This window comes from Rhinolophus ferrumequinum, chromosome 11, assembly GCF_004115265.2.
Source record: "Rhinolophus ferrumequinum isolate MPI-CBG mRhiFer1 chromosome 11, mRhiFer1_v1.p, whole genome shotgun sequence".
Taxonomy (NCBI): Eukaryota; Metazoa; Chordata; class Mammalia; order Chiroptera; family Rhinolophidae; genus Rhinolophus; species Rhinolophus ferrumequinum.
Genome location: NC_046294.1, coordinates 58,735,468 through 58,748,319, shown reverse-complemented (window position 1 = coordinate 58,748,319; position 12,852 = coordinate 58,735,468). Strand labels below are relative to the sequence as shown.

General features: G+C 41.9%; 1 protein-coding gene across 11 annotated transcripts in view; it reads left to right on the top strand.

Annotated features, from left to right (window-relative positions):
• SYTL2 (synaptotagmin like 2) overlaps positions 1-12,852 on the top strand; it is a 104,317-nt gene that overhangs the window by 11,212 nt on the left and 80,253 nt on the right. The gene's annotated exons all lie outside the window — the stretch shown is intronic.

Here is a 12,852-nt window from a genome sequence, read left to right as displayed (position 1 = left end):
TGTTTCAGGTCTACCATGTTGGGACATGTTTGGGGTCCATCCTGAGACCCTTGCTGCAACGATTGCCCTGGCACACCATTTCCTCAGTGTGTCTGTATAATGGGGATGATCGTGCCTGCCTCACAAGGTGGTTCAGAGGATTAAATGAGGTGATATATTTAATGAAAACCAGCCACAACAGATTGGGATGCTGTTGCTGGATGGTTGGCCTGAGACTCATTAGTCAAGGACTCACCACCTCATACCTGTCTGGTGCCATAGTTGATATAACTACAGATTCTGTGTGACACATATTCAAATTCACTTGTGAAGAGTTGAAACCACAGACATTCAGTCTGCAAGTGCTATGGATCTACTTCAACGATGGGGCTTGGGGGTTATGTAAGAGTCATCTTACTCGTTATTTTAAAAGTATTGTATCTGATCTTTTGTTGCTAAAGTAACATGTTGAGTTATGTTTGGTAGCTTCACACTGCTTTTTCAACTCTGTGAGGCAAGTGAGTGAGGATGATGATATCTGATATTCAGTGAGCATTTACTATGTACCAGGCACTGTTCCATGCATTGTACCTACATCCATTTATTTAATCCTCACTAATCTATTCTGGACACTGTGTTTTGGTATGATTGTTTTTCCCATTTCATGATGAGGAAATTAAGGCACAGACACGTTATTAGTTTGGTGCAAAAATAATTGCAGTTTTTGCCATTATTTTTAACCTTTTAAACCGCAATTACTTTTGCACCAATCCAATAAATATGTTGCCCCTGATAACATCGTTGTGAGGAGCAGTCAGAAGCCAGAATGTCATGAAGCACAGTAGCGGGGGGAGGGGTTATGGTGGGAAGGTGTTTCTGACTTGTGTCCGTGGGCAAGTGTGAGTCTGGAAGCCCATGTTTCCGATAGAGGCCACTTTGTGGTAGAATAAACTTGGCTTTGCAGTCAATGTTGAGTTTAAACTTTGGATCCACTTACTAGTTGTGTGACTGAACAAGTTACTTAACCTCTCTGAGTCTCAGTTTCCTTTTTTGAAAAAAATTATATTTATAATCGATCTCTCACCAAGTGGCTCCAAAGAATAAATAAGATAATGAATCTATTAAAGTGTTCGCTATTGTCTTACACAGAATAGCTATTTAGTAAATGCCAGTTTCCTTCCCTCCCTTCCCGCTCTCTCTCTTCCTCTAGATTTCCTCTTGGCCCTGAAGTGTTCCTACAGTACAAGCTTTACCATTATCCAATTGCACTTCATTAAGTCATTTAATTTTACAGCTGCTTCAGTTGCCATGAGTAGAAAATGGGGGTTGATGATATTTGCCTTACGATTTTATTGGATTTTTCATCTAGTCATTAAATTGACAACCAGACTCTGGGGATTAAAAAATGGTCAAGAATATGCCCATAATAAGGGCAACAATGATCAAGTAATACTTACGATACAGTGGTAAATGTTCTAGTAGAAATACATACAGCTCATTGTGAGATTTCAGAGAGAGCAACTGCCTGGGAAAACTAGAAGGTAAGAGATGAGGTAAGTCCACGGCCCCGAAGGAGTTTGCTAGATTGAGAAGGGGGTGGGGTAGAGACCAGAGATTGAGGGGCTGTCACAATCAATGGCGCGGAGGCAGGAAGGGCAACAGGGAGAGACCACCGAGTTGGCACCTAAAGCAGGTAACTAACTTATGGTTGGAGGTGTTGCTCATGTGGTGGGTTGAAGCCCAGAGGTGAAACCAGGCTAAAAACGTGCTCTTTACTTTGGATGCTGCAAGGAAGTGTCTCAATATTGTGAGTAAAATAACTGAATTTCTCTTTAGGACAGTAACACTGCCAAAAGTATAGAAGATGGATTTGAGGTTGAAGGAAGGCACCCTTGTTTGGACTTAGAGATAAAAACATCTTTTAAAGCTTTTTGTTAACAGGTACTTGTAGAGATGGCGCTGCTGTGTAAGACTTTTATAGGAAGGTACATGTGTGTTGGAAAAGGGTAACTCCATATTCTAATTTATAGACTAGAGCACACTGGAGCCAAATTATTCCAAGAAGATAACTAGGACCTGCTTTGAAGCTAAGCATATTTGCCACTTTTTAATAAAAGACCCAGGTGTGCCTTTGGCAAAATGATTGAGGCTTGAATCTAGACAGAATGTTTAAGGCCCTTTTCCTTATCTCCAGAATTGAGTTTAAGATTATGGGAATCGTTGACACCCAGTGCGTGCTGGATTTGGTTCGTGCTTTAAAGATGTTTCTTGTGCACAGCATGCAGTGCTGTGGTTAACAGCCTCTGAGTTTCCTGGGGGGAGGAGCAGGGAGGCTTGAGCCACAGAACTATCATTTATGGGCAAGTTGCAAGAAACCGGGTGGCCCTTTTCTCCAAGCAGTCAGAGTCAGACACAAGTACACACTAGTGTTTTTGTGTTTCTAGGTCTCTGCTTATGTTTTCCTAAGCGTCGTCTGCTTTATCCAGACCAGAGGGAAAACCTGACATACCTGGAGTCCCTCGGGGAGATCAGCCTTGGTTACTAGAGGTGCCTGGATGTAGAGAGGATCACCTGCTTCCCCACCTGAACAGGGTGGTGTTCAGGACATGGTTCCACCTTTCAGATTCTGCTGGGGACAGACGTGACCCTACCGTGGAACTGAGCACAGGTGTTTGCTTGGTAGTTGAGGAAACAAGGATGCAGGGGGTGCGCCCCGCTGTCCCCTTCTCTGGTAGCCTTTCCCCCAGACCCCTCTCTGAGCAGTCAGGAGCTGAAGTCAGTCTTGGGGTGACATGGGGTACACAGAGAGCAAGATGTGTGCTTTAAACTCCTAGAGGAATCTCACCTTGGGCTTTTGGAATATGAAACCGTTGAACCTGACCTCTTTCGTGTGTCAAGCCTCAGGTCCTCGTCGCTGGACTAATCATATCTAGGATGAATCTTTGGTAATCCAGGTGTGCTTTCTTTCCTTTGAGACCAAAAGCACCAAGACAGATGAACTATGGGTGGCAATGATCAGGTCTATGAAGGTGTGTGTGTGTGTGTGTACGTGTACACGCACGCTTCCACTTTCTGTACCTACAATGAACAAGTGTTTATGTTCAGCTTACTATTTAAGTATGGTATGATTGGTTGCTCTTTGGTGGAATTTGTTGCTACTCTTTTAAAACTATTTTTGAGTAGTGAACATTTGTTCATAAAAGGGGCAGCATGAGTTAGTGGGAAGCATATCAGATTTAGATTATAAGAGTTAGTTCACTCAACAAATACTCAGTGAGTGCTTGCTGTGTTTATTATGTGCCAGAAATTGTTTTAGGTTCAGAGTCCATACACGTCTATAATTACTCCATGGTGTGATGGCAATAATCAGATATGAGCACAGAGGGGAGAGGTCTGGAGACAGGGAAGAAGGATCACATGCCAAGGGCTTCCTGGAAGAGGTGACACTTGGGAGAAGACTTGAGGGATGAATAGGGATCAGACAGTTAAGAAGGGCAGGAAGTAGTGTGGTGAGCACAGTTGCACGTTCAAGGCAAGACTGGAGGGAGCTGAGGCCAGAAAGGTTGGTGGCAGGCCGATCATGGAGAGCTTTGTATAACTCATTAAGGAGACTGACTTTTTTCAGATCCAGCACTGTGAAAATTGAGCAAGGTTTGCTCTCTGAGCCTCAGTTTTCTTATTAGTAAAATGGAGATGATAGTGATAGCCTGCCTTTATTTCATGGTATTGTAGTGAAACTCAAATAAGAATAATAATAGCCAACTATTATTGAACACTTACTATGTGTCAGAACTTGAGTTAAGCTGTTTACACGAATCCTCACCACGACTGTATGAGGTTGCCCATTTTACAGATGAAAAAACAGAGGTTAAGTAACTTATTTCCAATAATAAAGGTAATAAGTGGTGTCAGGATTTGAACCAAGGTAGTCTGGCTATAGAGATAGTGTGTGTGTGTGTGTGTGTGTGTTTGTGTGTGTTTATAGTGCTACCTCTCTACCAATCTTAAGAGCTGAGTCATGTTTGCTTGAAGAAATGTATAGCTGTGGACTTGCCATGTGTAATATTTGGCTTCTCCAGAATGCGTGTCACCAGGGTTCTGTGTGTCTGGGGGAAAATATCATGCTTCCTGGTGGACGCTAGGCAGGTCAACTTCTGACAATGAAGAAGATCTCTTCTCCCCAAGGGGAAAACAGAGACCTAGAAATGGTTAATGCTGGAGCGAAAGGAACGACCTGCTTCTGATAGGGAGGTTTTTCTGTTCACCCACTTTACTAGAAACGGGCAGCTCTACCACTTTCCAACCAGTGTCCAGTTGGAAGGGTGCTGGCAGTTCTGCCCGTCGTTTGCTGCTTCGTTCTGCCGTTATCCACCGCTGCTGGCTGAGGAAGCAGCTGCTTCACACCATCATTATTGTCCCCGGGGTTGTGAAGAGCACCCTTGGTTGTCCCAGAGCTCCTCCCCCTCTCTGCCCGCTGAGGGAGAAGGTGGAGGCGGCTGCTCCTGGCAATCAGTGTCACCATTGTTTGGACACCATCTCTCTACAACCATGTCTTTTGAAGGTTGGGGTCCGTCCCTCTTTATACCACTTTCTCTACCCTCAGCCTCACCTCCAGAACTTCATCTCACGTTCTTCCTCAGTGACATGAGGCCTTGGCTGACACACAGTTTTCGGGCCACCCTGTCTTTGATTGGCAAAGGTCACTGGTGGCCTGCCAGTCACCAAATCTATTGGCTTTGTCTGCCCTGCTTGGACTCCTTGCGGCAGTTGGCTGGGTCGATAACTCCCTCTTTCCTGAAATTCTTTCCCCAGCTTTGTGACCCACCACTATTGTGTTTCTCCAACCTAGCTGCTCTTTCTCTTTTCAGTTGACAAGTACAATGCCATTTGCTTTCTTTCCTGTGATTTTATTTCATTGCATTCTTTTCCTTGCTGAGTCCAATCACTCCCTCTGCTACAGCTGAGCTGCTAAGCTGGGGACATTCCTATTTACAGTTCCAGCGACAGCCTTTCTCCTGAGCTCTGGTTCTTCATCTCCACTGGAGTTCCAGACGTGCCCACTGAATTTTCTGCCATGTTCTTAGTTTTCACCTTTAACCTGGCTGCCCTTCCAGGCATTCCTGATTCCGTGCACTGATCCCCCACTTAACTCAGTTTAAGAACTTTGAGTCTTGTTTGATTCGTTCATCTCCCGAGGAGCGTTGTTACTGCTTCCTTCCCAGTGACATTTGTACTTCATGTCTTCTGCCACTCTGGCTTTTTTTTTTTTTTGGCATTTGTGAGGTCTACTGCGAAAGCCCTGGCCCTTTTGCTTGAAGTGACTCCTTTCCTTCATTCATGCTAAAGTAGCATGGTTAAAAATGTAAACACACACACACACACACACACACACACACACACACACACACACTCACACTCCCCATCACCCAGTGCATAAAGGACAATCTCCTTATCCAAGATTTGAGACCTTCAGTGATCTGATCCTAGCCTCTGTTTTAAATTCTCACCTTCCGCTATTCCCTCTATGAATCCTGTCTTCCAATCAAACTGATTCCAATCAAAAAATATTTTTATTCCCCTTGTTGAGCTCTTCTCAGCCCTGTCACTTACTTTCAAATCCTGTCTTTAAAACTGTAGCTCTGTGGTAATTCTTACCAAAATCTTCCTGGTTGATCGCAGCAGGAAGTTTCCTTTCCCTTCTCTAACCGGCTTAGTGTTTGGCTTACACCTTTTTTATGGCCGTCATCACATACCACCTTGTGTTATTGCTCTTTATGTACTCATCTCATTTTCCCTTTGGTCTGAAAGTTCTAAAGGGCAGGGACTGAGGGATGTTATTTCCTTAATGCCCAGAGCCCAGCAGGCTGACACAGTACAAATGTGCCGAATGCATGTTTTGAAGCACTGACTTACATTCACTATATTTTCTTTTTAAGGATTTCAGTACACCAATTGGCTATAAGAATTTAGTGGTCAATGGGCAGTTATTAATTAGATATTTAGTTTTTTCTTTCCATGTGTGCAGAAAAGATGTAACATAGCAGGCCTGAGACCGCTTATCCTTAGAAAGGCCCGGTTGTCCTGGACTGGCATCTAGGAACTTGGACTTCAGAAGGGTTCCCGCCGCTCTAAATGGTAAGAGTGGCTCACTGTACCTGAACAGTTGGTGCAGACCATGCAGTTTCTGCTGAGCACCTGCTTTTCTTCTGGGAGTTTGGAATTCAGGTGCATGCTCGGCAGGGGGTGTCTACCTGACCAGTCCCCACTAAACACCCTGGGCACCGAATCTGATAGGAGCTTTCCTGGTTGGTAACATTTCCCATGTTGTCACAGCTTGTTGCATGACCTGTGCGACTCCGCTGGGAAAGGACTCTTGGAAGCTCATGCATGGTTTTCCCCAGACTTCACCCCGTCTCCTTTTGTTCTTTGCTCATTTTGCTTTTACCCTGTCACTAAAATCAGCTGGTGACTATGACCGTATGCTGTCCTTTGAGTCCTTCTAGTGACCCATGAAAACCTGGGGCTGGTTTGGGGTCCCTTTTAACACTCCTTGAAATGCCACAAATGCAGAGCCAACTTTTTTTTTTTTTTTTTGAGTCAAGTTTTCAGAGATATGAAGGGCTCCAAAAGGTTCTTGGTCCTTACATAAGAGATGAGCCCGGTTCTTCAGGTTGGATGTATACAGGCATGTAAGTGTATAGGGGCTTTGCAGGGTGAAGCTGAAGACTTCCTGACTGTCCACTTATAGATTTCAGGTGAGAAAGGCTATTGGAGAAGGTTTGGTGGAATTGTTGAATTTTTCCTAACATCTCAAGTACTGTCAGAGTCCTAAACATATTAGTTATCAGGACTAGGCTTTTAGAAAAAGTAGGGGCAGTATTTGCCTGGGATCCATTCTCATTATTCCTCTAAATCAGGGGTTGAGTTCCTTGGGACATTTTTTCCTGCCTGAAAATAAGGGGGAGTGGGGGCAGGGCATCCATCCTGTTGAGTTTCTATTGTGTCAAACATCAGCTAGGTCTAAACATGAATCATTTCCTTTAATCCTCCCAAAGATCCTCAAAGGTAGGAATCTTAAGCCATAAAATATAGATAAGGAAAATGGAACTTAAGGACGTTAAATAGGTATTTGCCCAGAGTCACACAGCAATGAAGTGGTAGCCATGGAACTCAAGCCCAGGCAGGTCTCACTCCCAAGTAGTCAGTGTTCTTTTTTTTTTTTTTTTTTCCCCACTGTGCTGCCAGAACACAATGAGGTGACTTCATAAAATCATGATCCTCATACCAGCTCTTTCACAAGTGGCTAAGTCTTCCCTGGGCCTCAGTAAATGTTAAGTTCTGAGAGGTTTTAGCTTCTGGTGCCTATCTGGAAGTTTTAGAGGAGATGGTAGCTTCTGTGGTGCTCTGTGCTTGTGCATTGCCTTTCCTGGGTCCTGGGGGCCTCCCCGCACCGCAGCCTTCCTAGCTCTATTCACATTGCTCAGCAGTGTGCTAGGGTCCCTGGGGTGTATGTGGGGTGGGGAGTGGAGGCAGGACAGGCGGCTCTGTCACTTTGTCAATTTCTAAGCAAGTTTGCCTGAAGTCTTCCACCCTGACAGATTTTGGGCAAAAACACATCTGGAAATAATCTGCTTTATTTAATTTGAAAGTAAATGAAGAACTTATTTTTAGAACTATAGGGAGAAAAATGGAAATGAACAATTTCGGCTACCCTCTTCTATTCTTGTCAGTTTCACCCTGGGAAAAGTTTTTATATTAACATTTCTTTTAGCTGACGCGACACTTAAGTAAGGAAACGAGGCCTTGCACTCCAGCGAGTACAGTGGGAGGTACTGACCATGAGTGAATAAATGCGACACCTGGTACAGTGCCCAGAACAGACGAGGTACACAATTAATATTTGTTGAATGAATGCAAGTGGGAATAAGTATCTTACTTACCTCTTTTGCTGCCCGAAGGACAGAATAACTTGGGCCCTAGTTCCCAATAGTGTGCTCTGGCTGAGGAAGGGAAGATTCTCTTTTTTTTTTTTAGATCAGATGGTCAGGCCATTATCATTTCAGAGAATGACATGCAAATGGTTTCTCCGTGGTCGGATGGGATTTTATGGGGGATTCTGGGAATAGATTTAGTGGTCATGGTAGTAATAGTAACAGCTAATACTTATGTAGTATATGCTATGCTAGACTAAGTGCTTTACACATACAAACTTGTCTAATCCTCACACCACACTTTTAGGCAGATAGTTTATCAATGAGGAAGCTGAAAAACAGAGAGGCTGAGTCACTTGCTCAAGGTAATTGCCAGGTGGTAATTCTGAAACATAAATGTGGGTACCAAAGAGCAACCATTTAACTCTCCCATTGGTGATATTATAAGGGAATAAGAACCTAGGCATTCTCCCTAATTTTTTTATTGTGGTGAAATATACATAAAATTTATCATCTTAACTTTTTCTATGTGTACAGTGACATCAAACACATTTACAATTTTGTGCAACCATCGCCACCGTCCAGCTCCATAACTCTTTTCATCTTGTAAAACTGAAACTCTATACCCATTAAACAGTAATTCCCCATTCCAACCTACCCCTAGTTCCTGGCAAGCATCATTCTATTTTCCGTCTTTATGATTTGATTGCTCTAAGTACCTCATATAAGTGGAATTAGACAGTATTTCTTTTTTTGTTACTGGTTTATTTCACTTAGCATAATATTCACAAGTTTCATCCATGTTGTAGCATATGTCAAAATTTATCTTCTTTTTAAGGCTCACTAATATTCCATAGTATGTATATACTACATTTTGTTTATCCTTTTGTCTATCATTGGGCACCTGGGTTTCTTCCATAGTTTAGCTATTGTGAATATGCTGCTATGAACATGGCTGTGTAAATACTGTATCTCTTTGAGATCTTGCTTTCAATTCTTTTGGGCATATACCCAGAAGTTAAATAGCTGTAACATATGGTAAATCTATTTTTAATTTTTTGAGGAACTGCCATACCGTTCGTTTTGCACTCCAACCAACCGTGCACAAGGATTCCAAGTTCTCCACATCCTTGTCAACACTTGTTATTCTCTTTTTCTTTTTTTGATAGTGACCACCCTAATGGGTGTGAAAGTGGTATTTCAGTGTAGTTTTGATTTGTATTGTGGTATTTTATTTGTATTGTAGTTTTGATTTCATGTGCTTATTGGCCATTTGTATATCTTTGGAGAAATGTCTATTCAAGTCCTTTGCCCATTTTTAATTAGGTTTTTTGTTGTTGAGTTTTAGGAGTTCTATGTGTCCATTTTTAATTAGGTTTTTTGTTGTTGAGTTTTAGGAGTTCTATGTGTATTCTGGATATGTAATCCCTATGTATCATCATATAATCCCTTATCAGGTAGAGATTTTCAAATATTTCCTCCCATTCCGTGGGGTGCTTTTTTACTCTGTTGATAGTACATTTTGATGCACAATGTTTTTTAATTTTCATGAATTCCAATTTGTCTATTTTTTTCTTTTGTTGCCTTCTTTTGTTTTCTTTTGTTTCCTTTGGTATCATAGCAAAGATATCATTGCCAAATCCAATTTCATGAAGCTTTGGCCTTATGTTTTCTTCTAAGCGTTTATAGTTTTAGGTCTTACATTTAGGTCTTTGATCCATTTTGAGTTAATTTTTGTATATAGTGTTAGGTAAGGGTCCGTCTTCATTCTTTTGCATGTGGATATCCAGTTTTATTTATTAAAACAGCATTATTTATTGAAAAGATTGTCCTTTTCCCATTAAATGGTTTTAGAACCCTTGTCAAAAATCATTTGAGGGAACCATCTAGTTCTTGGTATTTCTCGTGTTTTTTTCTTTTCTCTTTTAAAGTACAGATGAAGGACTCCACTTTCCATGAATTCCTGGAGCAATTTCTGGAAATTCTGCTTTTCTTTTACTTCGATGTAAACTTCAAACAGTTATTTAAATTTTTATCAGAAAGAAATGAAAATTCATGTTTCGGTCTGCTTGTATTCCTGCCCCCCAACATACTGATTTTTTTTCTCCTCTCCTCAAATACCTGGGAAATAGTAGAAATCAAGCCCAAACTAGCAGAAATAGGCTTTGTAGACTCAAATTCCCTTTTAGGGGGACCAGTTCAGGGAGGAACATGTTGCCTAGTTAGGAATTTGGATTCTTTTGAGTTTTGTGATATGAAAGTCTATTCTGTGACCTTGAAGAAGCAGGAGGTTTTATGGTTTGTTCTGTTGTCCTTTAGAGTTCGGATGTGCGTTTTTGGGTAATTGCAGCATGGGGATTGAGGAATTGTGACCTCTTTTCTGTAATGCATCATTAGTTAAAGATGGCAAAGCATTAACTTCTCATTTTGACACATTTCCAGTTGTGCTGGGCTTGTTTTCAGACCACATACTTATTTATAATGAAATATTTTTCTGGGTTCTTATTTGCATTTGAGGGAGTACACTGACTAAAACAATGTGAAGATGCAATCTGCTTGCTAGATTCCAGCAGCAGATTTTCCAACCTTTTTTTGGTAATAGGATTTTTCATTTGTGCAGAACTAAATAATGTGACAGCTGTGAAGCCTTAACCATGGAAATGCCTATTTATTTGCCTGTTGGAACAATTTCCATGACAGAACGTGTTGAGAGCATGTGCTTGATTTTTAAGGACAGGTTTATAAAACATTAGTTATGAGATATATCAGTTTACATTTCATGGATGTTATCAAAATTTGAGGTGGCTGAAACTTTTCTCCATGTCTGTCTCTTGGAGAAGGTTTCTAATTCAAAGTCCCTTAAGAGAAAAACTGCTCATCTCTAAAACATAGAACTTGATTAATAATAATTTTCAAATTACTTCCTTCCTTGTAAGTATTTATATTTTGTAATGAAGAAGATGTAATAAAATCTCTGAAACTAAGGATCTGGAGGGAGGGTCAGTTTCTTGACAATTTGCTTTTATGATAACTTCTCTTATGAAATCTTTTTGACTCTTTGGCTTATTGTTTCCAAAGGTACTTGTTTGAAAAGGAGAAAACTCTTTCCAGGGACTTCAAGTTATTTGTTGGGGTCCCCATTCAGAGATGATTTGCATTCAATGGACTAGGAAGTTACGTTACAGGTTAAGAGAGAGAAATGAGGAGCTCTGACTTGGAATGGGACACAGAAAGACAAAGGACATTTGGCTGTCAGCTACCTCTTCTGCCACGTCAGGTAGCTGATTGTGAACTATTCCAGAAGGATGGTTTTGAGGGAGCTTTATGGATAGATCCCAGGGTCACCCCTAATTTGAAGACTATCCCTCACTAGAGTCTGGGTTGGTGTCGTGGTTTCCCTGGTGCGTGAAGTCCTTTTCAGTGATTCAAAGAGTCTAATCTACAGAAGAGGCTTTTCCTGGAGTAGATTACACCCCCCCATGTGACCTTGTTCATCTGGCTCCCTTTGACTCCTACTGGGTACACACCCCAATTTACTATGTCAGAATTATCAGTCCTATAGAATTCACCAGCTACGTACTGTGTGTGAGTTCACCCTCAGCTGGACTGTCAGCGTGTCAGGATTATTAATCCCTTTCTCTTGCAGCTTTTGTATTCCCCTGACAGTTGGTAGAATTCCCAGGGAATGAGGTTGGGAGTTATGAGTCTTTCTCAGTTTCAAGAAGTTGAGCGAGCAAACAGCTATTTGCTGCATGTATTTCCTTCCTTGTGGGCTCACGGTTTAGGCATATGACCCCACATAGTTACTGTCAACGTCTTGCTAAACCACACTTCACCGAGGACTTTGATTTAGGCCAGAGGAGAGGGAGTGAAGTGGGCACTCAGAAGAGTCTTCAAGTATGTATTTGAAGAGCTGTTGTGGGCGTATTGGAGAACAGCTGTTTGCTGTGTCCACAGTGGGCAGTGCAAAAGGGAACAGATGGCAGATTAGCTGGTAAAAACTTAGCTGACAAAGGGCAAGCCAACCTTTAGAATAGGAAAGCTGTGTAGAGGTCATCTATCCCAATCTTTATTCTACAAATGAGGATACCGGGGCAGAGGCAGGTTGAGTGATAAATCCAGGCTCACAGAGCTAATCAGTAGCATTGCCAAGTGTTGAATCAGTGTCTTCAGGCTTGCAGTTTGGTATTTTCCTACAATTGTCCACTCCCACTCCTTAACAATTGCAAAGGTTGTGACTAGACACTCAAGTGCTCTACCCAGAAAAGCTGAGCGCGCTTCCTTTCTGGATTTTTTTCTTAATTATTATTATTATTTAAAAGACTACATGACTGTCTTCCTGGGGAGGGGCAAGTGTGCAAGTCCAGAAAGGAGTAAAATATTTTTCTGGAAGTTTCTGTGAGCCAGGGTATTTCCTGAGAGTTCTTTGTTTTGGAAGATTACACATTTGTCCACGTGCACCATTTCTTCTGCCACAGCATGCTTCGTCTCTTTGGTTTTCCCTTTGGCCCTTTGGTTTTCTCTTCTGCTGTGGACTTGTGATGAGGCAGGAGCAACCAGCACGATATGACACACCCCAGTTTCCCTAAATAACAGATAACAAGAATTCTCAGTCGGTAACATATGGGAGCCCAGGGATCAGAGGAAGCTGCTGGGAGGCTATCCTTGAAATGCAGATGAATTTAGAATGCAAGAGAAAACACACTTTGGCATGCAGTAGTCACTTAATAAATATTGAACAAATGAATTATTATGCTTCTCCCCCTTCTTGCCTTGTAATTATAGAGGTGACAGGGAACCAACCCAAAGACAAATTCAACCCAACCTCTTCATTTTATGGGGTGAAGCAAGTGAAAGGTAGAAATATTAAGTGGTTTGCCCGAAGTCATATATCTAGTGAGGGGCTGTGTTGGGGTTAGAAACATACCATTCCGTGTCTTGG